Source organism: Argiope bruennichi, chromosome 7 (assembly GCF_947563725.1).
Source record: "Argiope bruennichi chromosome 7, qqArgBrue1.1, whole genome shotgun sequence".
Lineage (NCBI taxonomy): Eukaryota > Metazoa > Arthropoda > Arachnida > Araneae > Araneidae > Argiope > Argiope bruennichi.
The window spans coordinates 10756423-10781971 of NC_079157.1; the positions used below are offsets into that span (position 1 = coordinate 10756423).

Below are 25549 nucleotides of genomic sequence, written 5' to 3' on the forward strand. Positions count from 1 at the left end.
GTTATTTGTTCATAAAAGGACGAGAGAAGATACATCTAAGGAAGAATTGTGTTACTCAGCGAATGTGGTTTGTCAAGATTTCTAAAGTGAATCGAAAGAGCACATTTAGAATTATTAGTGTTATCCAATAAAAATAAAAAGATCAACGTTATATCGCAAATTCCCCGGCGGAGAATCGAATCCCGGTCTCCCGCGTGACAGGCGGGGATACTGACCACTATACTACCGAGTACAGTTACGCTTGCCGAAACCCGGGATCGAACCAGGGACCTTTAGATCTTCAGTCTAACGCTCTCCCAACTGAGCTATTTCGGCACACCTAGGAGAAATCGGAAAGCAGCTGTATCAGAATGAAACTGGAATGAATCAGCAAGATGTTTTTTGTTCATAAAAGGACGAGAGAAGATACATCTAAGGAAGAATTGTGTTACTCAGCGAATGTGGTTTGTCAAGATTTCTAAAGTCAATCGAAAGAGCACATGTATAATTATTATTGTTATCCAATAAAAATAAAAAGATTAAAGTTATATTGCAAACGCTCCGGCGAGTAATCGAACCCCGTCTCCCGTGTGACAGGCGGGGATACTGACCACTATACTACCGAGGACAGTTAAGCTTGCCGAAACCCGGGATCGAACCAGGGACCTTTAGATCTTCAGTCTAACGCTCTCCCAACTGAGCTATTTCGGCAAGCCTAGGAGAAATCGGAAAGCAGCTTTACCAGAATGAAATTGGAAAGAATCAGCAAGATGTTATTTGTTCATAAAAGGACGAGAGAAGATACATCTAATAAAGAATTGTGTTACTCAGCGAATGTGGTTTGTGAAGATTTCTAAAGTCAATCGAAAGCGCACATGTAGAATTAATAGTGTTATCCAATAAAAACAAAAAGATTAAAGAAATATAGCAAACTCCCCGGCGGGGAATCGAACCCCGGTCTCCCGCGTGACAGGCGGGGATACTGACCACTATACTACCTACGACAGTTACGCTTGCCGAAACCCGGGATCGAACCAGGGACCTTTACATCTTCAGTCTAACGCTCTCCCAACTGAGCTATTTCGGCACGCCTAGGAGAAATCGGAAAGCAGCTTTACCAGAATGAAATTGGAAAGAATAAGCAAGATGTTATTTGTTCATAAAAGGACGAGAGAAAATACATCTAATAAAGAATTGTGTTACTCAGCGAATGTGGTTTGTCAAGATTTCTAAAGTCAATCGAAAGCGCACATGTAGAATTATTAGTGTTATCCAATAAAAATAAAAAGATTAAAGAAATATAGCGAACTCGACGGCGGAGAATCGAACCCCGGTCTCCCGCATGACAGGCTGGGATACTGACCACTATACTACCGGGGACAGTTACGCTTGCCGAAACCCGGGATCGAACCAGGGACCTTTAGATCTTCAGTCTATCGCTCTCTTAACTGAGCTATTCCGGCACGCCTAGGAGAAATCGGAAAGCAGCTTTACCAGAATGAAATTGGAAAGAATCAGCAAAATGTTATTTGTTCATAAAAGGACGAGAGAAGATACATCTAATAAAGAATTGTGTTACTCAGCGAATGTGGTATGTCAAGATTTCTAAAGTCAATCGAAAGCGCACATGTAGAATTATTAGTGTTATCCAATAAAAATAAAAAGATTATTGATATATCGCAAACTCCCTGCCGGGGAATCGAACCTCGGTCTCCCGCATGACAGGCGGGGATACTGACCACTATACTACCGAGGACAGTTACGCTTGCCGAAACTCGGGATCGAACCAGGGACCCTTAGATCTTCAGTCTAACGCTCTCCCAACTGAGCTATTTCGGCACGCCTAGGAGAAATCGGAAAGCAGCTTTACCAGAATGAAACTGGAAAGAATCAGCAAGATGTTATTTGTTCATAAAAGGACGAGAGAAGATACATCTAAGGAAGAATTGTGTTACTCAGCGAATGTGGTTTGTCAAGATTTCTAAAGTCATTTGAAAGCGCACATGTAGAATTATTAGTGTTATCCAAGAAAAATAAAAAGAATATTGATATATCGCAAACTCCCCGGCGGGGAATCGAACCCCGGTCTCCCGCGTGACAGGCGGGGATACTGACCACTATACTACCGAGGACAGTTAAGCTTACCGAAAGCCGGGATCGAACCAGTAACCTTTAGATCTTCAGTCTAACGCTCTCCCATCTGAGCTATTTCGGCACGCTTAGGAGAAATCGGAAAGAAGCTTTATCAGAATGAAACTGGAAAGAATCAGCAAGATGTTATTTGTTCATAAAAGGACGAGAGAAGATACATCTAAGGAAGAATTGTGTTACTCAGCGAATGTGGTTTGTCAAGATTTCTAAAGTGAATCGAAAGAGCAAATGTAGAATTATTAGTGTTTTCCAATAAAAATAAAAAGATCAATGTTATATCGCAAATTCCCCGGCGGAGAATCGAATCCCGGTCTCCCGCGTGACAGGCGGGGATACTGACCACTATACTACCGAGTACAGTTACGCTTGCCGAAACCCGGGATCGAACCAGGGACCTTTAGATCTTCAGTCTAACGCTCTCCCAACTGAGCTATTTCGGCACGCCTAGGAGAAATCGGAAAGCAGCTTTATCAGAATGAAACTGGAATGAATCAGCAAGATGTTATTTGTTCATAAAAGGACGAGAGAAGATACATCTAAGGAAGAATTGTGTTACTCAGCGAATGTGGTTTGTCAAGATTTCTAAAGTCAATCGAAAGAGCACATGTATAATTATTATTGTTATCCAATAAAAATAAAAAGATTAATGTTATATTGCAAACGCTCCGGCGGGTAATCGAATCCCGGTGTCCCGCGTGACAGGCAGGGATACTGACCACTATACTACCGAAGACAGTTACGCTTGCCGAAACCCGGGATCGAACCAGGGACCTTTCGATCTTCAGTCTAACGCTCTCCCAACTGAGCTATTTCGGCACGCCTAGGAGAAATCGGAAAGCAGCTTTAGCAGAATGAAATTGGAAAAAATCAGCAAGATGTTATTTGTTCATAAAAGGACGAGAGAAGATACATCTAATAAAGAATTGTGTTACTCAGCGAATGTGGTTTGTCAAGATTTCTAAAGTCAATCGAAAGCGCACATGTAGAATTATTAGTGTTATTCAATAAAAATATTAAAGAAATATCGCAAACTCCCCGGCGGGGAATCGAACCCCGTCTCCCGTGTGACAGGCGGGGATACTGACCACTATACTACCGAGGACAGTTACGCTTGCCGAAACCCGGGATCGTACCAGGGACCTTTAGATCTTCAGTCTAACGCTCTCCCAACTGAGCTATTTCGGCACGCCTAGGAGAAATCGGAAAGCAGCTTTATCAGAATGAAACTGGAAAGAATCAGCAAGATGTTATTTGTTCATAAAAGGACGAGAGAAGATACATCTAATAAAGAATTGTGTTACTCAGCGAATGTGGTTTGTCAAGATTTCTAAAGTCAATCGAAAGCGCACATGTAGAATTATTAGTGTTATCCAATAAAAAAATTAAAGAAATATCGCAAACTCTCCGGCGGGGAATCGAACCCCGGTCTCCCGCGTGACAGGCGGGGATACTGACCACTATACGACCGAGGACAGTTAAGCTTGCCGAAACCCGGGATCGAACCAGGGACCTTTAGATCTTCAGTCTAACGCTCACCCAACTGAGCTATTTCGGCACGCCTAAGAGAAATCGGAAAGCAGCTTTACCAGAATGAAATCGGAAAGAATCAGCAAGATGTTATTTGTTCATAAAAGGACGAGAGAAGATACATCTAATAAAGAATTGTGTTACTCAGCGAATGTGGTTTGTGAAGATTTCTAAAGTCAATCGAAAGCGCACATGTAGAATTATTAGTGTTATCCAATAAAAACAAAAAGATTAAAGAAATATAGCAAACTCCCCGGCGGGGAATCGAACCCCGGTCTCCTGCGTGACAGGCGGGGATACTGACCACTATACTACCTAGGACAGTTACGCTTGCCGAAACCCGGGATCGAACCAGGGACCTTTACATCTTCAGTCTAACGCTCTCCCAACTGAGCTATTTCGGCACGCCTAGGAGAAATCGGAAAGCAGCTTTACCAGAATGAAACTGGAAAGAATCAGCAAGATGTTATTTGTTCATAAAAGGACGAGAGAAGATACATCTAAGGAAGAATTGTGTTACTCAGCGAATGTGGTTTGTCAAGATTTCTAAAGTCAATCGAAAGCGCACATGTAGAATTATTAATGTAATCCAATAAAAATAAAAAGATTAAAGAAATATAGCAAACTCCCCGGCGGGGAATCGATCCCCGGTCTTCCGCGTGACAGGCGGGGATACTGACCACTATACTACCGAGGACAGTTACGCTTGCCGAAACCCGGGATCGAACCAGGGACCTTTAGATCTTCAGTCTAACGCTCTCCCAACTGAGCTATTTCGGCACGCCTAGGAGAAATCGGAAAGCAGCTTTATCAGAATGAAACTGGAAAGAATCAGCAAGATGTTATTTGTTCATAAAAGGACGAGAGAAGATACATCTAAGGAAGAATTGTGTTACTCAGCGAATGTGGTTTGTCAAGATTTCTAAAGTCAATCGAAAGAGCACATGTATAATTATTATTGTTATCCAATAAAAATAAAAAGATTAATGGTTATATCGCAAACGCTCCGGCGGGTAATCGAACCCCGGTGTCCCGCGTGACAGGCGGGGATACTGACCACTATACTACCGAAGACAATTACGCTTGCCGTAACCCGGGATCGAACAAGGGACCTTTAGATCTTCAGTCTAACGCTCTCCCAACTGAGCTATTTCGGCACGCCTAGGAGAAATCGGAAAGAAGCTTTACCAGAATGAAATTGGAAAGAATCAGCAAGATGTTATTTGTTCATAAAAGGACGAGAGAAGATACATCTAATAAATTGTGTTACTCAGCGAATGTGGTTTGTCAAGATTTCTAAAGTCAATCGAAAGCGCACATGTAGAATTATTAGTGTTATCCAATAAAAATAAAAAGATTAAAGAAATATAGCAAACTCCCCGGCGGGTAATCGAACCCCGGTGTCCCGCGTGACAGGCGGGGATACTGACCACTATACTACCGAGGACAGTTCCGATTGCCGAAACCCGGGATCGAACCTTGACCTTTAGATCTTCAGTCTAACGCTCGCCCAACTGAGCTATTTCGGCACGCCTAGGAGAAATCGGAAAGCAGCTTTACCAGAATGAAATTGGAAAGAATCGGCAAGATGTTATTTGTTCATAAAAGGACGAGAGAAGATACATCTAAGGAAGAATTGTGTTACTCAGCGAATGTGGTTTGTCAAGATTTCTAAAGTCAATCGAAAGCGCACATGTAGAATTATTAGTGTTATCCAAGAAAAATAAAAAGATTATTGATATATTGCAAACTCCCCGGCGGGGAATCGAACCCCGGTCTCCCGCGAGACAGGCGGGGATACTGACCACTATACTACCGAGGACAGTTAAGCTTGCCGAAAGCCGGAATCGAACCAGGGACCTTTAGATCTTCAGTCTAACGCTCTCCCATCTGAGCTATTTCGGCACGCTTAGGAGAAATCGGAAAGAATCTTTATCAGAATGAAACTGGAAAGAATCAGCAAGATGTTATTTGTTCATAAAAGGACGAGAGAAGATACATCTAAGGAAGAATTGTGTTACTCAGCGAATGTGGTTTGTCAAGATTTCTAAAGTGAATCGAAAGAGCACATGTAGAATTATTAGTGTTATCCAATAAAAATAAAAAGATTAAAGAAATATAGCAAACTCCCCGTCGGGGAATCGAACCCCGGTCTCCCGCGTGACAGGCGGGGATACTGACCACTATACTACCGAGGACAGTTACGCTTGCCGAAACCCGGGATCGAACCAGGGACCTTTAGATCTTCAGTCTAACGCTATCCCAACTGAGCTATTTCGGCACGCCTAGGAGAAATCGGAAAGCAGCTTTATCAGAATGAAACTGGAAAGAATCAGCAAGATGTTATTTGTTCATAAAGGGACGAGAGAAGATACATCTAAGGAAGAATTGTGTTACTCAGCGAATGTGGTTTGTCAAGATTTCTAAAGTCAATCGAAAGAGCACATGTAGAATTATTAGTGCTATCCAATAAAAATAAAAAGATTAATGTTATATCGCAAACGCTCCGGCGGGTAATCGAACCCCGGTGTCCCGCGTGACAGGAGGGGATACTGACCACTGTACTACCGAGGACAGTTACGCTTGCCGAAACCCGGGATCGAACCAGGGACCTTTAGATCTTCAGTCTAACGCTCTCCCAACTGAGCTATTTCGGCACGCTTAGGAGAAATCGGAAAGAAGCTTTATCAGAATGAAACTGGAAAGAATCAGCAAGATGGTAATTGTTCATAAAAGGACGAGAGAAGATACATCTAAGGAAGAATTGTGTTACTCAGCGAATGTGGTTTGTTAAGATTTCTAAAGTCAATCGAAAGAGCACATGTATAATTATTATTGTTATCCAATAAAAATAAAAAGATTAATGTTATATCGCAAACGCTCCGGCGGGTAATCGAACCCCGGTGTCCCGCGTGACAGGCGGGGATACTGATCACTATACTACCGAAGTCAGTTACGCTTGCCGAAACCCGGGATCGAACCAGGGACCTTTAGATCTTCAGTCTAACGCTATCCCAACTGAGCTATTTCGGCACGCCTAGGAGAAATCGGAAAGCAGCTTTATCAGAATGAAACTGGAAAGAATCAGCAAGATGTTATTTGTTCATAAAGGGACGAGAGAAGATACATCTAAGGAAGAATTGTGTTACTCAGCGAATATGGTTTGTCAAGATTTCTAAAGTCAATCGAAAGAGCACATGTAGAATTATTAGTGTTATCCAATAAAAATAAAAAGATTAATGTTATATCGCAAACGCTCCGGCGGGTAATCGAACCAAGGTGTCCCGCGTGACAGGAGGGGATACTGACCACTGTACTACCGAGGACAGTTACGCTTGCCGAAACCCGGGATCGAACCAGGGACCTTTAGATCTTCAGTCTAACGCTCTCCCAACTGAGCTATTTCGGCACGCTTAGGAGAAATCGGAAAGAAGCTTTATCAGAATGAAACTGGAAAGAATCAGCAAGATGGTATTTGTTCATAAAAGGACGAGAGAAGATACATCTAAGGAAGAATTGTGTTACTCAGCGAATGTGGTTTGTTAAGATTTCTAAAGTCAATCGAAAGAGCACATGTATAATTATTATTGTTATCCAATAAAAATAAAAAGATTAATGTTATATCGCAAAAGCTCCGGCGGGTAATCGAACCCCGGTGTCCCGCGTGACAGGCGGGGATACTGATCACTATACTACCGAAGACAGTTACGCTTGCCGAAACCCGGGATCGAACCAGGGACCTTTCGATCTTCAGTCTAACGCTCTCCCAACTGAGCTATTTCGGCACGCCTAGGAGAAATCGGAAAGCAGCTTTACCAGAATGAAATTGGAAAAAATCAGCAAGATGTTATTTGTTCATAAAAGGACGAGAGAAGATACATGTAATAAAGAATTGTGTTACTCAGCGAATGTGGTTTGTCAAGATTTCTAAAGTCAATCGAAAGCGCACATGTAGAATTATTAGTGAAATCCAATAAAAATAAAAAGATTAATGTTATATCGCAAACGCTCCGGCGGGTAATCGAACCCCGGTGTCCCGCGTGACAGGCGGGGATACTGACCACTATACTACCGAAGACAGTTACGCTTGCCGAAACCCGGGATCGAACCAGGGACCTTTAGATCTTCAGTCTAACGCTCTCCCAACTGAGCTATTTCGGCACGCCTAGGAGAAATCGGAAAGCAGCTTTATGAGAAAGAAACTGGAAAGAATCAGCAAGATGTTATTTGTTCATAAAAGGACGAGAGAAGATACATCTAAGGAAGAATTGTGTTACTCAGCGAATGTGATTTGTCAAGATTTCTAAAGTAAATCGAAAGAGCACATGTAGAATTATTAGTGTTATCCAATAAAAATAAAAAGATTAATGCTATATCGCAAACTCCCCGTCGGGGAATCGAAACCCCGGTCTCCCGCGTGACAGGCGGGGATACTGACCACTATACTACCGAGGACAGTTACGCTTGCCGAAACCCGGGATCGAACCAGGGACCTTTAGATCTTCAGTCTAACGCTCTCCCAACTGAGCTATTTCGGCACGCCTAGGAGAAATCGGAAAGCAGCTTTACCAGAATGAAAATGGAAAGAATCAGCAAGATGTTATTTGTTCATAAAAGAACGAGAGAAGATACATCTAATAAAGAATTGTGTTACTCAGCGAATGTCGTTTGTCAAGATTTCTAAAGTCAATCGAAAGCGCACATGTAGAATTATTAGTGTTATCCAATAAAAATAAAAAGATTAAAGAAATATAGCAAACTCGACGGCGGGGAATCGAACCCCGGTCTCCCGCGTGACAGGCGGGGATACTGACCACTATACTACCGAGGACAGTTACGCTTGCCTTAACCCGGGACCTTTAGATCTTCAGTCTAAAGCTCTCCCAACTGAGCTATTTCGGCACGCCTAGGAGAAATCGGAAAGCAGCTTTACCAGAATGAAACTGGAAAGAATCAGCAAGATGTTATTTGTTTATAAAAGGACGAGACAAGATACATCTAAGGAAGAATTGTGTTACTCAGTGAATGTGGTTTGTCAAGATTTCTAAAGTGAATCGAAAGAGCACATGTAGAATTATTAGCGTTATCCAATAAAAATAAAAAGATCAATGTTATACCGCAAACTCCCCGGCGGAGAATCGAATCCCGGTCTCCCGCGTGACAGGCGGGGATACTGACCACTATACTACCGAGGACATTTACGCTTGCCGAAACCCGGGAACGAACCAGGGACCTTTAGATCTTCAGTCTAACGCTCTCCCAACTGAGTTATTTCGGCACGCCTAGGAGAAATCGGAAAGCAACTTTATCAAAATGAAACTGGAAAGAATCAGCAAGATTTTATTTGTTCATAACAGGACGAGAGAAGATACATTTAAGGAAGAATTGTGTTACTCAGCGAATGTGGTTTGTCAAGATTTCTAAAGTCAATCGAAAGAGCACATGTAGAATTATTAGTGTTATCCAATAAAAATAAAAATAAAAATAAAAAGATTAATGTTATATCGCAAACTCCCCGTCGGGGAATCGAACCCCGGTCTCCCGCGTGACAGGCGGGGATACTGACCACTATACTACCGAGGACAGTTACGCTTGCCGAAACCCGGGACCTTTAGATATTCAGTCTAAAGCTCTCCCAACTGAGCTATTTCGGCACGCCTAGGAGAAATCGGAAAGCAGCTTTACCAGAATGAAACTGGAAAGAATCAGCAAGATGTTATTTGTTCATAAAAGGACGAGAGAAGATACATCTAAGGAAGAATTGTGTTACTCAGCGAATGTGGTTTGTCAAGATTTCTAAAGTCAATCGAAAGAGCACATGTAGAATTATTAGTGTTATCCAATAAAAATAAAAAGATTAATGTTATATCGCAAACGCTCCGGCGGGTAATCGAACCCCGGTGTCCCGCGTGGATACTGACCACTATACTACCGAGGACAGTTACGCTTGCCGAAACCCGGGATCGAACCAGGGACCTTTAGATCTTCAGTCTAACGCTCTCCCAACTGAGCTATTTCGGCACGACTAGGAGAAATCGGAAAGCAGCTTTACCAGAATGAAATTGGAAAAAATCAGCAAGATGTTATTTGTTCATAAAAGGACGAGAGAAGATACATCTAATAAAGAATTGTGTTACTCAGCGAATGTGGTTTGTCAAGATTTCTAAAGTCAATTGAAAGCGCACATGTAGAATTATTAGTGTTATCCAATAAAAATAAGAAGATTAAAGAAATATAGCAAACTCCCAGGCGGGGAATCGAACCTCGGTCTCCCGCGTGACAGGCGGGGATACTGACCACTATACTACCGAGGACAGTTACGCTTGCCGAAACCCGGGATCGAACCAGGGACCTTTAGATCTTCAGTCTAACGCTATCCCAACTGAGCTATTTCGGCACGCCTAGGAGAAATCGGAAAGCAGCTTTATCAGAATGAAACTGGAAAGAATCAGCAAGATGTTATTTGTTCATAAAGGGACGAGAGAAGATACATCTAAGGAAGAATTGTGTTACTCAGCGAATGTGGTTTGTCAAGATTTCTAAAGTCAATCGAAAGCGCACATGTAGAATTATTAGTGTTATCCTATAAAAATAAAAAGATTAAAGAAACATAGCAAACTCGACGGCGGGGAATCGAACCCCGGTCTCTCGCGTGACAGGCGGGGATACTGACCACTATACTACCGAGGACAGTTACGCTTGCCGAAACCCGGGATCGAACCAGTTACCTTTAGATCTTCAGTCTAACGCTCTCCCAACTGAGCTATTTCGGCACGCCTAGGAGAAATCGGAAAGCAGCTTTACCAGAATGAAACTGGAAAGAATCAGCAAGATGTTATTTGTTCATAAAAGGACGAGAGAAGATACATCTAAGGAAGAATTGTGTTACTCAGCGAATGTGGTTTGTCAAGATTTCTAAAGTCAATCGAAAGAGCAAATGTAGAATTATTAGTGTTATCCAATAAAAATAAAAAGATTAATGTTATATCGCAAACGCTCCGGCGGGTAATCGAACCCCGGTGTCCCGCGTGGATACTGACCACTATACTAATGAGAACAGTTACGCTTGCCGAAACCCGGGATCGAACCAGGGACCTTTAGATCTTCAGTCTAACGCTCTCCCAACTGAGCTATTTCGGCACGACTAGGAGAAATCGGAAAGCAGCTTTACCAGAATGAAATTGGAAAAAATCAGCAAGATGTTATTTGTTCATAAAAGGACGAGAGAAGATACATCTAATAAAGAATTGTGTTACTCAGCGAATGTGGTTTGTCAAGATTTCTAAAGTCAATCGAAAGCGCACATGTAGAATTATTAGTGTTATCCAATAAAAATAAGAAGATTAAAGAAATATAGCAAACTCCCAGGCGGGGAATCGAACCTCGGTCTCCCGCGTGACAGGCGGGGATACTGACCACTATACTACCGAGGACAGTTACGCTTGCCGAAACCCGGGAACGAACCAGGGACCTTTAGATCTTCAGTCTAACGCTCTCCCAACTGAGCTATTTCGGCACGCCTAGGAGAAATCGGAAAGCAGCTTTACCAGAATGAAACTGGAAAGAATCAGCAAGATGTTATTTGTTCATAAAAGGACGAGAGAAGATACATCTAAGGAAGAATTGTGTTACTCAGCGAATGTGGTTTGTCAAGATTTCTAAAGTCAATCGAAAGAGCACATGTAGAATTATTAGTGTTATCCAATAAAAATAAAAAGATTAATGTTATATCGCAAACGCTCCGGCGGGTAATCGAACCCCGGTGTCCCGCGTGACAGGAGGGGATACTGACCACTGTACTACCGAGGACAGTTACGCTTGCCGAAACCCGGGATCGAACCAGGGACCTTTAGATCTTCAGTCTAACGCTCTCCCAACTGAGCTATTTCGGCACGCCAAGGAGAAATGGGAAAGCAGCTTTATCAAAATGAAACTGGAAAGAATCAGCAAGATGTTATTTGTTCATAAAAGGACGAGAGAAGATACATCTAAGGAAGAATTGTGTTACTCAGCGAATGTGGTTTGTCAAGATTTCTAAAGTCAATCGAAAGCGCACATGTAGAATTATTAGTGTTATCCAATAAAAATAAAAAGATTAAAGAAATATAGCAAACTCCCCGTCGGGGAATCGAACCCCGGTCTCCCGCGTGACAGGCGGGGATACTGACCACTAAACTACCGAGGACAGTTACGCTTGCCGAAACCCGGGATCGAACCAGGGACCTTTAGATCTTCAGTCTAACGCTATCCCAACTGAGCTATTTCGGCACGCCTAGGAGAAATCGGAAAGCAGCTTTATCAGAATGAAACTGGAAAGAATCAGCAAGATGTTATTTGTTCATAAAGGGACGAGAGAAGATACATCTAAGGAAGAATTGTGTTACTCAGCGAATGTGGTTTGTCAAGATTTCTAAAGTCAATCGAAAGAGCACATGTAGAATTATTAGTGTTATCCAATAAAAATAAAAAGATTAATGTTATATCGCAAACGCTCCGGCGGGTAATCGAACCCCGGTGTCCCGCGTGACAGGAGGGGATACTGACCACTGTACTACCGAGGACAGTTACGCTTGCCGAAACCCGGGATCGAACCAGGGACCTTTAGATCTTCAGTCTAACGCTCTCCCAACTGAGCTATTTCGACACGCCTAGGAGAAATCGGAAAGCAGCTTTATCAGAATGAAACTGGAAAGAATCAGCAAGATGTTATTTGTTCATAAAGGGACGAGAGAAGATACATCTAAGGAAGAATTGTGTTACTCAGCGAATGTGGTTTGTCAAGATTTCTAAAGTCAATCGAAAGCGCACATGTAGAATTATTAGTGTTATCCAATAAAAATAAAAAGATTAAAGAAACATAGCAAACTCGACGGCGGGGAATCGATCCCCGGTCTCTCGCGTGACAGGCGGGGATACTGACCACTATACTACCGAGGACGGTTACGCTTGCCGAAACCCGGGATCGAACCAGTTACCTTTAGATCTTCAGTCTAACGCTCTCCCAACTGAGCTATTTCGGCACGCCTCGGAGAAATCGGAAAGCAGCTTTACCAGCATGAAACTGGAAAGAATCAGCAAGATGTTATTTGTTCATAAAAGGACGAGAGAAGATACATCTAAGGAAGAATTGTGTTACTCAGCGAATGTGGTTTGTCAAGATTTCTAAAGTGAATCGAAAGAGCACATGTAGAATTATTAGTGTTATCCAATAAAAATAAAAATATCAATGTTATATCGCAAACTCCCCGGCGGAGAATCGAATCCCGGTCTCCCGCGTGACAGGCGGGGATACTGACCACTATACTACCGAGGACAGTTACGCTTCCCGAAACCCGGGATCGAACCAGGGACCTTTAGATCTTCAGTCTAACGCTCTCCCACCTGAGCTATTTCGGCACGCCTAGGAGAAATCGGAAAGCAGCTTTACCAGAATGAAATTGGAAAGAATCAGCAAGATGTTATTTGTTCATAAAAGGACGAGAGAAGATACATCTAATAAAGAATTGTGTTACTCAGCGAATGTGGTTTGTCAAGATTTCTAAAGTCAATCGAAAGCGCGCATGTAGAATTATTAGTGTTATCCAATAAAAATAAAAATATTAATGTTATATCGCAAACTCCCCATCGGGGAATCGAACCCAGGTCTCCCGCGTGACAGGCGGGGATACTGACCACTATACTACCGAGGACAGTTACGCTTGCCGAAACCCGGGATCGAACCAGGGACCTTTAGATCTTCAGTCTAACGCTCTCCCATCTGTGCTATTTCGGTACGCCTAGGGGAAATCGGAAAGCAGCTTTACCAGAATGAAATTGGAAAGAATCAGCAAGATGTTATTTGTTCATAAAAGGACGGGAGAAGATACATCTAATAAAGAATTGTGTTACTCAGCGAATGTGGTTTGTCAAGATTTCTAAAGTCAATCGAAAGCGCGCATGTAGAATTATTAGTGTTATCCAATAAAAATAAAAAGATTAATGTTATATCGCAAACTCCCCATCGGGGAATCGAACCCAGGTCTCCCGCGTGACAGGCGGGGATACTGACCACTATACTACCGAGGACAGTTACGCTTGCCGAAACCCGGGATCGAACCAGGGACCTTTAGATCTTCAGTCTAACGCTCTCCCATCTGAGCTATTTCGGCACGCCTAGGGGAAATCGGAAAGCAGCTTTACCAGAATGAAATTGGAAAGAATCAGCAAGATGTTATTTGTTCATAAAAGGACGAGAGAAGATACATCTAATAAAGAATTGTGTTACTCAGCGAATGTGGTTTGTCAAGATTTCTAAAGTCAATCGAAAGCGCGCATGTAGAATTATTAGTGTTATCCAATAAAAATAAAAAGATTAATGTTATATCGCAAACTCCCCATCGGGGAATCGAACCCAGGTCTCCCGCGTGACAGGCGGGGATACTGACCACTATACTACCGAGGACAGTTACGCTTGCCGAAACACGGGATCGAACCAGGGAACTTAAGATCTTCAGTCTAACGCTCTCCCAACTGAGCTATTTCGGTACGCCTAGGGGAAATCGGAAAGAAGCTTTATCAGAATGAAACTGGAAAGAATCAGCAAGATGTTATTTGTTCATAAAAGGACGAGAGAAGATACATCTAAGGAAGAATTGTGTTACTCAGCGAATGTGGTTTGACAAGATTTCTAAAGTCAATCGAAAGAGCACATGTAGAATTATTAGTGTTATCCAATAAAAATAAAAAGATTAATGTTATATCGCAAACGCCCCGGAGGGGAATCGAACCCAGGTCTCCCGCGTGACAGGCGGGGATACTGACCACTATACTACCGAGGACAGTTACGCTTGCCGAAACCCGGGACCTTTAGATATTCAGTCTAAAGCTCTCCCAACTGAGCTATTTCGGCACGCCTAGGAGAAATCGGAAAGCAGCTTTACCAGAATGAAACTGGAAAGAATCAGCAAGATGTTATTTGTTCATAAAAGGACGAGAGAAGATACATCTAAGGAAGAATTGTGTTACTCAGCGAATGTGGTTTGTCAAGATTTCTAAAGTCAATCGAAAGAGCACATGTAGAATTATTAGTGTTATCCAATAAAAATAAAAAGATTAATGTTATATCGCAAACGCTCCGGCGGGTAATCGAACCCCGGTGTCCCGCGTGGATACTGACCACTATACTACCGAGGACAGTTACGCTTGCCGAAACCCGGGATCGAACCAGGGACCTTTAGATCTTCAGTCTAACGCTCTCCCAACTGAGCTATTTCGGCACGCCTAGGAGAAATCGGAAAGCAGCTTTATCAAAATGAAACTGGAAAGAATCAGCAAGATGTTATTTGTTCATAAAAGGACGAGAGAAGATACATCTAAGGAAGAATTGTGTTACTCAGCGAATGTGGTTTGTCAAGATTTCTAAAGTCAATCGAAAGCGCACATGTAGAATTATTAGTGTTATCCAATAAAAATAAAAAGATTAAAGAAATATAGCAAACTCCCCGTCGGGGAATCGAACCCCGGTCTCCCGCGTGACAGGCGGGGATACTGACCACTATACTACCGAGGACAGTTACGCTTGCCGAAACCCGGGATCGAACCAGGGACCTTTAGATCTTCAGTCTAACGCTATCCCAACTGAGCTATTTCGGCACGCCTAGGAGAAATCGGAAAGCAGCTTTATCAGAATGAAACTGGAAAGAATCAGCAAGATGTTATTTGTTCATAAAGGGACGAGAGAAGATACATCTAATCAAGAATTGTGTTACTCAGCGAATGTGGTTTGTCAAGATTTCTAAAGTCAATCGAAAGAGCACATGTAGAATTATTAGTGTTATCCAATAAAAATAAAAAGATTAATGTTATATCGCAAACGCTCCGGCGGGTAATCGAACCCCGGTGTCCCGCGTGACAGGAGGGGATACTGACCACTGTACTACCGAGGACAGTTACACTTGCCGAAACCCGGGATCGAACCAGGGACCTTTAGTCTAACGCTCTCCCAACTGAGCTATTTCGGCACGCCTAGGGGAATCGGAAAGCAGCTTTACCAGAATGAAATTGGAAAGAATCAGCTAGATGTTATTTGTTCATAAAAGGACGAGAGAAGATACATCTAAGGAAGAATTGTGTTACTCAGCGAATGTGGTTTGTCAAGATTTCTAAAGTCAATCGAAAGCGCACATGTAGAATTATTAGTGTTATCCAATAAAAATAAAAAGATTAAAGAAACATAGCAAACTCGACGGCGGGGAATCGAACCCCGGTCTCTCGCGTGACAGGCGGGGATACTGACCACTATACTACCGAGGACAGTTACGCTTGCCGAAACCCGGGATCGAACCAGTTACCTTTAGATCTTCAGTCTAACGCTCTCCCAACTGAGCTATTTCGGCACGCCTAGGAGAAATAGGAAAGCAGCTTTACCAGAATGAAACTGGAAAGAATCAGCAAGATGTTATTTGTTCATAAAAGGACGAGAGAAGATACATCTAAGGAAGAATTGTGTTACTCAGCGAATGTGGTTTGTCAAGATTTCTAAAGTGAATCGAAAGAGCACATGTAGAATTATTAGTGTTATCCAATAAAAATAAAAAGATCAATGTTATATCGCAAACTCCCCGGCGGAGAATCGAATCCCGGTCTCCCGCGTGACAGGCGGGGATACTGACCACTATACTACCGAGGACAGTTACGCTTCCCGAAACCCGGGATCGAACCAGGGACCTTTAGATCTTCAGTCTAACGCTCTCCCAACTGAGCTATTTCGGCACGCCTAGGAGAAATCGGAAAGCAGCTTTATCGGAATGAAATTGGAAAGAATCAGCAAGATGTTATTTGTTCATAAAAGGACGAGAGAAGATACATCTAATAAAGAATTGTGTTACTCAGCGAATGTGGTTTGTCAAGATTTCTAAAGTCAATCGAAAGCGCGAATGTAGAATTATTAGTGTTATCCAATAAAAATAAAAAGATTAATGTTATATCGCAAACTCCCCATCGGGGAATCGAACCCAGGTCTCCCGCGTGACAGGCGGGGATACTGACCACTATACTACCGAGGACAGTTACGCTTGCCGAAACCCGGGAACGAACCAGGGACCTTTAGATCTTCAGTCTAACGCTCTCCCAACTGAGCTATTTCGGTACGCCTAGGGGAAATCGGAAAGAAGCTTTATCAGAATGAAATTGGAAAGAATCAGCAAGATGTTATTTGTTCATAAAAGGACGAGAGAAGATACATCTAAGGAAGAATTGTGTTACTCAGCGAATGTGGTTTGTCAAGATTTCTAAAGTCAATCGAAAGCGCACATGTAGAATTATTAGTGTTATCCAATAAAAATAAAAAGATTAAAGAAATATAGCAAACTCCGCGGCGGGGAATCGAACCCCGGTCTTCCGCGTGACAGGCGGGGATACTGGCCACTATACTACCGAGGACAGTTACGCTTGCCGAAACCCGGGACCTTTAGATCTTCAGTCTAAAGCTCTCCCAACTGAGCTATTGCGGCACGCCTAGGAGAAATCGGAAAGCAGCTTTACCAGCATGAAACTGGAAAGAATCAGCAAGATGTTATTTGTTCATAAAAGGACGAGAGAAGATACATCTAAGGAAGAATTGTGTTACTCAGCGAATGTGGTTTGTCAAGATTTCTAAAGTGAATCGAAAGAGCACATGTAGAATTATTAGTGTTATCCAATAAAAATAAAAAGATCAATGTTATATCGCAAACTCCCCGGCGGAGAATCGAATCCCGGTCTCCCGCGTGACAGGCGGGGATAATGACCACTATACTACCGAGGACAGTTACGCTTCCCGAAACCCGGGATCGAACCAGGGACCTTTAGATCTTCAGTCTAACGCTCTCCCACCTGAGCTATTTCGGCACGCCTAGGAGAAATCGGAAAGCAGCTTTACCAGAATGAAATTGGAAAGAATCAGCAAGATGTTATTTGTTCATAAAAGGACGAGAGAAGATACATCTAATAAAGAATTGTGTTACTCAGCGAATGTGGTTTGTCAAGATTTCTAAAGTCAATCGAAAGCGCGCATGTAGAATTATTAGTGTTATCCAATAAAAATAAAAAGATTAATGTTATATCGCAAACTCCCCATCGGGGAATCGAACCCAGGTCTCCCGCGTGACAGGCGGGGATACTGACCACTATACTACCGAGGACAGTTACGCTTGCCGAAACCCGGGATCGAACCAGGGACCTTTAGATCTTCAGTCTAACGCTCTCCCATCTGTGCTATTGCGGCACGCCTAGGAGAAATCGGAAAGCAGCTTTACCAGAATGAAACTGGAAAGAATCAACAAGATGTTATTTGTTCATAAAAGGACGAGAGAAGATACATCTAAGGAAGAATTGTGTTACTCAGCGAATGTGGTTTGTTAAGATTTCTAAAGTGAATCGAAAGAGCACATGTAGAATTATTAGTGTTATCCAATAAAAATAAAAAGATTAATGTTATATCGCAAACTCCCCGGCGGAGAATCGAATCCCGGTCTCCCGCGTGACAGGAGGGGATACTGACCACTATACTACCGAGGACAGTTACGCTTCCCGAAACCCGGGATCGAACCAGGGACCTTTAGATCATCAGTCAAACGCTCTCCCAACTGAGCTATTTCGGCACGCCTAGGAGAAATCGGAAAGCAGCTTTACCAGAATGAAATTGGAAAGAAACAGCAAGATGTTATTTGTTCATAAAAGGACGAGAGAAGATACATCTAATAAAGAATTGTGTTACTCAGCGAATGTGGTTTGTCAAGATTTCTAAAGTCAATCGAAAGCGCACATGTAGAGTTATTAGTGTTATCCAATAAAAATAAAAAGATAAAAGAAATATAGCAAACTCGACGGCGGGGAATTGAACCCCGGTCTCCCGCGTGACAGGCGGGGATACTGACCACTATACTACCGAGGACAGTTACGCTTGCGGAAACCCGGGATCGAACCAGTTACCTTTAGATCTTCAGTCTAACGCTCTCCCAACTGAGCTATTTCGGCACGCCTAGGAGAAATCGGAAAGCAGCTTTACCAGAATGAAATTGGAAAGAATCAGCAAGATGTTATTTGTTCATAAAAGGACGAGAGAAGATACATCTAAGGAAGAATTGTGTTACTCAGCGAATGTGGTTTGTCAAGATTTCTAAAGTCAATCGAAAGAGCACATGTAGAATTATTAGTGTTATCCAATAAAAATAAAAAGATTAATGTTATATCGCAAACGCCCCGGAGGGGAATCGAACACCGGTCTCCCGCGTGACAGGCGGGGATACTGACCACTATACTACCGAGGACAGTTACGCTTGCCGAAACCCGGGATCGAACCAGGGACCTTTAGATCTTCAGTCTAAAGCTCTCCCAACTGAGCTATTTCGGCACGCCTAGGAGAAATCGGAAAGCAGCTTTACCAGAATGAAACTGGAAAGAATCAGCAAGATGTTATTTGTTCATAAAAGGACGAGAGAAGATACATCTAATAAAGAATTGTGTTACTCAGCGAATGTGGTTTGTCAAGATTTCTAAAGTCAATCGAAAGCGCGCAATTAGAATTATTAGTGTTATCCAATAAAAATAAAAAGATTAATGTTATATCGCAAACTCCCCATCGAGGAATCGAACCCAGGTCTCCCGCGTGACAGGCGGGGATACTGACCACTATACTACCGAGGACAGTTACGCTTGCCGAAACCCGGGATCGAACCAGGGACCTTTAGATCTTCAGTCTAACGCTCTCCCAACTGAGCTATTTCGGTACGCCTAGGGGAAATCGGAAAGAATCTTTATCAGAATGAAACTGGAAAGAATCAGCAAGATGTTATTTGTTCATAAAAGGACGAGAGAAGATACATCTAAGGAAGAATTGTGTTACTCAGCGAATGTGGTTTGTCAAGATTTCTAAAGTCAATCGAAAGAGCACATGTAGAATTATTAGTGTTATCCAATAAAAATAAAAAGATTAATGTTATATCGCAAACGCCCCGGAGGGGAATCGAACCCCGGTCTCCCGCGTGACAGGCGGGGATACTGACCACTATACTACCGAGGACAGTTACGCTTGCCGAAACCCGGGATCGAACCAGGGACCTTTAGATCTTCAGTCTAACGCTCTCCCATCTGAGCTATTTCGGCACGCCTAGGGGAAATCGGAAAGCAGCTTTACCAGAATGAAATTGGAAAGAATCAGCAAGATGTTATTTGTTCATAAAAGGACGAGAGAAGATACATCTAAGGAAGAATTGTGTTACTCAGCGAATGTGGTTTGTCAAGATTTCTAAAGTCAATCGAAAGCGCACATGTAGAATTATTAGTGTTATCCAATAAAAATAAAAAGATTAATGTTATATCGCAAACGCCCCGGAGGGGAATCGAACCCCGGTCTCCCGCGTGACAGGCGATGATACTGACCACTATACTACCGAGGAAACCCGGGACCTTTAGATCTTCAGTCTAAAGCTCTCCCAACTGAGCTATTTCGGCACGCCTAGGAGAAATCGGAAAGCAGCTTTACCAGAATGAAACTGGAAAGAATCAGCAAGATGTTATTTGTTCATAAAAGGACGAGAGAAGATACATCTAAGGAAGAATTGTGTTACTCAGCGAATGTGGTTTGTCAAGATTTCTAAAGTCAATCGAAAGCGCACATGTAGAATTATTAGTGTTATCCAATAAAAATAAAAAGATTATTGATATATCACAAACTCCCCGGCGGGGAATCGAACCCCGGTCTCCCGCGTGACAGGCGGGGATACTGACCACTATACTACGGAGGACAGTTACGCTTGCCGAAACCCGGGATCGAACCAGGGACCTTTAGATGTTCAGTCTAACGCTCTCCCAACTGAGCTATTTCGGCATGCCTAGGAGAAATCGGAAAGCAGCTTTACCAGAATGAAATTGGAAAAAATCAGCAAGATGTTATTTGTTCATAAAAGGACGAGAGAAGATACGTCTAATAAAGAATTGTGTTACTCAGCGAATGTGGTTTGTCAAGATTTCTAAAGTCAATCGAAAGCGCACATGTAGAATTATTAGTGTTATCCAATAAAAATAAAAAGATTAAAGAAATATAGCAAACTCCCAGGCGGGGAATCGAACCTCGGTCTCCCGCGTGACAGGCGGTGATACTGACCACTATACTACCTAGGACAGTTACGCTTGCCGAAACCCGGGATCGAACCAGGGACCTTTAGATCTTCAGTCTAACGCTCTCCCAACTGAGCTATTTCGGCACGCCTAGGAGAAATCGGAAAGCAGCTTTACCAGAATGAAATTGGAAAGAATCAGCAAGATGTTATTTGTTCATTAAAGGACGAGAGAAGATACATCTAATAAAGAATTGTGTTACTCAGCGAATGTGGTTTGTCAAGATTTCTAAAGTCAATCGAAAGCGCGCATGTAGAATTATTAGTGTTATCCAATAAAAATAAAAAGATTAATGTTATATCGCAAACTCCCCGGCGGGGAATCGAATCCCGGTCTCCCGCGTGACAGGCGGGGATACTGACCACTATACTACCGAGGACAGTTACGCTTGCCGAAACACGGGATCGAACCAGGGAACTTAAGATCTTCAGTCTAACGCTCTCCCAACTGAGCTATTTCGGTACGCCTAGGGGAAATCGGAAAGAAGCTTTATCAGAATGAAACTGGAAAGAATCAGCAAGATGTTATTTGTTCATAAAAGGACGAGAGAAGATACATCTAAGGAAGAATTGGGTTACTCAGCGAATGTGGTTTGACAAGATTTCTAAAGTCAATCGAAAGAGCACATGTAGAATTATTAGTGTTATCCAATAAAAATAAAAAGATTAATGTTATATCGCAAACGCCCCGGAGGGGAATCGAACCCAGGTCTCCCGCGTGACCGGCGGGGATACTGACCACTATACTACCGAGGACAGTTACGCTTGCCGAAACCCGGGACCTTTAGATATTCAGTCTAAAGCTCTCCCAACTGAGCTATTTCGGCACGCCTAGGAGAAATCGGAAAGCAGCTTTACCAGAATGAAACTGGAAAGAATCAGCAAGATGTTATTTGTTCATAAAAGGACGAGAGAAGATACATCTAAGGAAGAATTGTGTTACTCAGCGAATGTGGTTTGTCAAGATTTCTAAAGTCAATCGAAAGAGCACATGTAGAATTATTAGTGTTATCCAATAAAAATAAAAAGATTAATGTTATATCGCAAACGCTCCGGCGGGTAATCGAACCCCGGTGTCCCGCGTGGATACTGACCACTATACTACCGAGGACAGTTACGCTTGCCGAAACCCGGGATCGAACCAGGGACCTTTAGATCTTCAGTCTAACGCTCTCCCAACTGAGCTATTTCGGCACGCCTAGGAGAAATCGGAAAGCAGCTTTATCAAAATGAAACTGGAAAGAATCAGCAAGATGTTATTTGTTCATAAAAGGACGAGAGAAGATACATCTAAGGAAGAATTGTGTTACTCAGCGAATGTGGTTTGTCAAGATTTCTAAAGTCAATCGAAAGCGCACATGTAGAATTATTAGTGTTATCCAATAAAAATAAAAAGATTAAAGAAATATAGCAAACTCCCCGTCGGGGAATCGAACCCCGGTCTCCCGCGTGACAGGCGGGGATACTGACCACTATACTACCGAGGACAGTTACGCTTGCCGAAACCCGGGATCGAACCAGGGACCTTTAGATCTTCAGTCTAACGCTATCCCAACTGAGCTATTTCGGCACGCCTAGGAGAAATCGGAAAGCAGCTTTATCAGAATGAAACTGGAAAGAATCAGCAAGATGTTATTTGTTCATAAAGGGACGAGAGAAGATACATCTAAGGAAGAATTGTGTTACTCAGCGAATGTGGTTTGTCAAGATTTCTAAAGTCAATCGAAAGAGCACATGTAGAATTATTAGTGTTATCCAATAAAAATAAAAAGATTAATGTTATATCGCAAACGCTCCGGCGGGTAATCGAACCCCGGTGTCCCGCGTGACAGGAGGGGATACTGACCACTGTACTACCGAGGACAGTTACACTTGCCGAAACCCGGGATCGAACCAGGGACCTTTAGATCTTCAGTCTAACGCTCTCCCAACTGAGCTATTTCGGCACGCCTAGGAGAAATCGGAAAGCAGCTTTATCAGAATGAAACTGGAAAGAATCAGCAAGATGTTATTTGTTCATAAAGGGACGAGAGAAGATACATCTAAGGAAGAATTGTGTTACTCAGCGAATGTGGTTTGTCAAGATTTCTAAAGTCAATCGAAAGCGCACATGTAGAATTATTAGTGTTATCCAATAAAAATAAAAAGATTAAAGAAATATAGCAAACTCCCAGGCGGGGAATCGAACCTCGGTCTCCCGCGTTACAGGCGGGGATACTGACCACTATACTACCGAGGACAGTTACGCTTGCCGAAACCCGGGATCGAACCAGGGACCTTTAGATCTTCAGTCTAACGCTCTCCCAACTGAGCTATTTCGGCACGCCTAGGAGAAATCGGAAAGCAGCTTTATCAAAATGAAACTGGAAAGAATCAGCAAGATGTTATTTGTTCATAAAAGGACGAGAGAAGATACATCTAAGGAAGAATTGTGTTACTCAGCGAATGTGGTTTGTCAAGATTTCTAAAGTCAATCGAAAGCGCACATGTAGAATTATTAGTGTTATCCAATAAAAATAAAAAGATTATTGATATATCACAAACACCCCTGCGGGGAATCGAACCCCGGTCTCCCGCGTGACAGGCGGGGATACTGACCACTATACTACGGAGGACAGTTACGCTTGCCGAAATCCGGGATCGAACCAGGGACCTTTAGTCTAACGCTCTCCCAACTGAGCTATTTCGGCACGCCTAGGGGAATCGGAAAGCAGCTTTACCAGAATGAAATTGGAAAGAATCAGCTAGATGTTATTTGTTCATAAAAGGACGAGAGAAGATACATCTAAGGAAGAATTGTGTTACTCAGCGAATGTGGTTTGTCAAGATTTCTAAAGTCAATCGAAAGCGCACATGTAGAATTATTAGTGTTATCCAATAAAAATAAAAAGATTAAAGAAACATAGCAAACTCGACGGCGGGGAATCGAACCCCGGTCTCTCGCGTGACAGGCGGGGATACTGACCACTATACTACCGAGGACAGTTACGCTTGCCGAAACCCGGGATCGAACCAGTTACCTTTAGATCTTCAGTCTAACGCTCTCCCAACTGAGCTATTTCGGCACGCCTAGGAGAAATAGGAAAGCAGCTTTACCAGAATGAAACTGGAAAGAATCAGCAAGATGTTATTTGTTCATAAAAGGACGAGAGAAGATACATCTAAGGAAGAATTGTGTTACTCAGCGAATGTGGTTTGTCAAGATTTCTAAAGTGAATCGAAAGAGCACATGTAGAATTATTAGTGTTATCCAATAAAAATAAAAAGATCAATGTTATATCGCAAACTCCCCGGCGGAGAATCGAATCCCGGTCTCCCGCGTGACAGGCGGGGATACTGACCACTATACTACCGAGGACAGTTACGCTTCCCGAAACCCGGGATCGAACCAGGGACCTTTAGATCTTCAGTCTAACGCTCTCCCAACTGAGCTATTTCGGCACGCCTAGGAGAAATCGGAAAGCAGCTTTATCGGAATGAAATTGGAAAGAATCAGCAAGATGTTATTTGTTCATAAAAGGACGAGAGAAGATACATCTAATAAAGAATTGTGTTACTCAGCGAATGTGGTTTGTCAAGATTTCTAAAGTCAATCGAAAGCGCGAATGTAGAATTATTAGTGTTATCCAATAAAAATAAAAAGATTAATGTTATATCGCAAACTCCCCATCGGGGAATCGAACCCAGGTCTCCCGCGTGACAGGCGGGGATACTGACCACTATACTACCGAGGAAAGTTACGCTTGCCGAAACCCGGGAACGAACCAGGGACCTTTAGATCTTCAGTCTAACGCTCTCCCAACTGAGCTATTTCGGTACGCCTAGGGGAAATCGGAAAGAAGCTTTATCAGAATGAAATTGGAAAGAATCAGCAAGATGTTATTTGTTCATAAAAGGACGAGAGAAGATACATCTAAGGAAGAATTGTGTTACTCAGCGAATGTGGTTTGTCAAGATTTCTAAAGTCAATCGAAAGCGCACATGTAGAATTATTAGTGTTATCCAATAAAAATAAAAAGATTAAAGAAATATAGCAAACTCCGCGGCGGGGAATCGAACCCCGGTCTTCCGCGTGACAGGCGGGGATACTGGCCACTATACTACCGAGGACAGTTACGCTTGCCGAAACCCGGGACCTTTAGATCTTCAGTCTAAAGCTCTCCCAACTGAGCTATTGCGGCACGCCTAGGAGAAATCGGAAAGCAGCTTTACCAGCATGAAACTGGAAAGAATCAGCAAGATGTTATTTGTTCATAAAAGGACGAGAGAAGATACATCTAAGGAAGAATTGTGTTACTCAGCGAATGTGGTTTGTCAAGATTTCTAAAGTGAATCGAAAGAGCACATGTAGAATTATTAGTGTTATCCAATAAAAATAAAAAGATCAATGTTATATCGCAAACTCCCCGGCGGAGAATCGAATCCCGGTCTCCCGCGTGACATGCGGGGATAATGACCACTATACTACCGAGGACAGTTACGCTTCCCGAAACCCGGGATCGAACCAGGGACCTTTAGATCTTCAGTCTAACGCTCTCCCACCTGAGCTATTTCGGCACGCCTAGGAGAAATCGGAAAGCAGCTTTACCAGAATGAAATTGGAAAGAATCAGCAAGATGTTATTTGTTCATAAAAGGACGAGAGAAGATACATCTAATAAAGAATTGTGTTACTCAGCGAATGTGGTTTGTCAAGATTTCTAAAGTCAATCGAAAGCGCGCATGTAGAATTATTAGTGTTATCCAATAAAAATAAAA

The 25549-nt window shown here is 42.7% G+C and overlaps 20 non-coding genes across 20 annotated transcripts; all 20 read right to left on the minus strand.

Moving 5' to 3' along the window:
- Positions 1 to 242: 242 nt before the first annotated feature.
- On the minus strand, positions 243 to 315 carry Trnaf-gaa (transfer RNA phenylalanine (anticodon GAA)). Its single transcript has one exon. It is a non-coding gene; the product is annotated as a tRNA-Phe (tRNA).
- A 302-nt stretch (positions 316 to 617) lies between these two features.
- Trnaf-gaa (transfer RNA phenylalanine (anticodon GAA)) lies at positions 618 to 690 on the minus strand. The gene has a single exon. It is a non-coding gene; the product is annotated as a tRNA-Phe (tRNA).
- A 1349-nt stretch (positions 691 to 2039) lies between these two features.
- Trnad-guc (transfer RNA aspartic acid (anticodon GUC)) lies at positions 2040 to 2111 on the minus strand. The gene has a single exon. It is a non-coding gene; the product is annotated as a tRNA-Asp (tRNA).
- A 386-nt stretch (positions 2112 to 2497) lies between these two features.
- On the minus strand, positions 2498 to 2570 carry Trnaf-gaa (transfer RNA phenylalanine (anticodon GAA)). Its single transcript has one exon. It is a non-coding gene; the product is annotated as a tRNA-Phe (tRNA).
- Positions 2571 to 3612: 1042 nt separating this feature from the next.
- On the minus strand, positions 3613 to 3685 carry Trnaf-gaa (transfer RNA phenylalanine (anticodon GAA)). Its single transcript has one exon. It is a non-coding gene; the product is annotated as a tRNA-Phe (tRNA).
- Positions 3686 to 4364: 679 nt separating this feature from the next.
- On the minus strand, positions 4365 to 4437 carry Trnaf-gaa (transfer RNA phenylalanine (anticodon GAA)). Its single transcript has one exon. It is a non-coding gene; the product is annotated as a tRNA-Phe (tRNA).
- Positions 4438 to 6241: 1804 nt separating this feature from the next.
- On the minus strand, positions 6242 to 6314 carry Trnaf-gaa (transfer RNA phenylalanine (anticodon GAA)). The gene has a single exon. It is a non-coding gene; the product is annotated as a tRNA-Phe (tRNA).
- Positions 6315 to 6993: 679 nt separating this feature from the next.
- Positions 6994 to 7066, minus strand: Trnaf-gaa (transfer RNA phenylalanine (anticodon GAA)). Its single transcript has one exon. It is a non-coding gene; the product is annotated as a tRNA-Phe (tRNA).
- A 679-nt stretch (positions 7067 to 7745) lies between these two features.
- On the minus strand, positions 7746 to 7818 carry Trnaf-gaa (transfer RNA phenylalanine (anticodon GAA)). Its single transcript has one exon. It is a non-coding gene; the product is annotated as a tRNA-Phe (tRNA).
- Positions 7819 to 8122: 304 nt separating this feature from the next.
- Positions 8123 to 8195, minus strand: Trnaf-gaa (transfer RNA phenylalanine (anticodon GAA)). The gene has a single exon. It is a non-coding gene; the product is annotated as a tRNA-Phe (tRNA).
- Positions 8196 to 9605: 1410 nt separating this feature from the next.
- Positions 9606 to 9678, minus strand: Trnaf-gaa (transfer RNA phenylalanine (anticodon GAA)). Its single transcript has one exon. It is a non-coding gene; the product is annotated as a tRNA-Phe (tRNA).
- Positions 9679 to 10724: 1046 nt separating this feature from the next.
- Trnaf-gaa (transfer RNA phenylalanine (anticodon GAA)) lies at positions 10725 to 10797 on the minus strand. The gene has a single exon. It is a non-coding gene; the product is annotated as a tRNA-Phe (tRNA).
- A 679-nt stretch (positions 10798 to 11476) lies between these two features.
- On the minus strand, positions 11477 to 11549 carry Trnaf-gaa (transfer RNA phenylalanine (anticodon GAA)). The gene has a single exon. It is a non-coding gene; the product is annotated as a tRNA-Phe (tRNA).
- Positions 11550 to 14839: 3290 nt separating this feature from the next.
- On the minus strand, positions 14840 to 14912 carry Trnaf-gaa (transfer RNA phenylalanine (anticodon GAA)). The gene has a single exon. It is a non-coding gene; the product is annotated as a tRNA-Phe (tRNA).
- A 3290-nt stretch (positions 14913 to 18202) lies between these two features.
- On the minus strand, positions 18203 to 18275 carry Trnai-gau (transfer RNA isoleucine (anticodon GAU)). The gene has a single exon. It is a non-coding gene; the product is annotated as a tRNA-Ile (tRNA).
- Positions 18276 to 18954: 679 nt separating this feature from the next.
- On the minus strand, positions 18955 to 19027 carry Trnaf-gaa (transfer RNA phenylalanine (anticodon GAA)). The gene has a single exon. It is a non-coding gene; the product is annotated as a tRNA-Phe (tRNA).
- Positions 19028 to 20806: 1779 nt separating this feature from the next.
- On the minus strand, positions 20807 to 20879 carry Trnaf-gaa (transfer RNA phenylalanine (anticodon GAA)). The gene has a single exon. It is a non-coding gene; the product is annotated as a tRNA-Phe (tRNA).
- Positions 20880 to 21913: 1034 nt separating this feature from the next.
- On the minus strand, positions 21914 to 21986 carry Trnaf-gaa (transfer RNA phenylalanine (anticodon GAA)). Its single transcript has one exon. It is a non-coding gene; the product is annotated as a tRNA-Phe (tRNA).
- Positions 21987 to 22665: 679 nt separating this feature from the next.
- Positions 22666 to 22738, minus strand: Trnaf-gaa (transfer RNA phenylalanine (anticodon GAA)). The gene has a single exon. It is a non-coding gene; the product is annotated as a tRNA-Phe (tRNA).
- Positions 22739 to 23041: 303 nt separating this feature from the next.
- Trnaf-gaa (transfer RNA phenylalanine (anticodon GAA)) lies at positions 23042 to 23114 on the minus strand. The gene has a single exon. It is a non-coding gene; the product is annotated as a tRNA-Phe (tRNA).
- Between the last annotated feature and the right edge of the window lie 2435 nt (positions 23115 to 25549).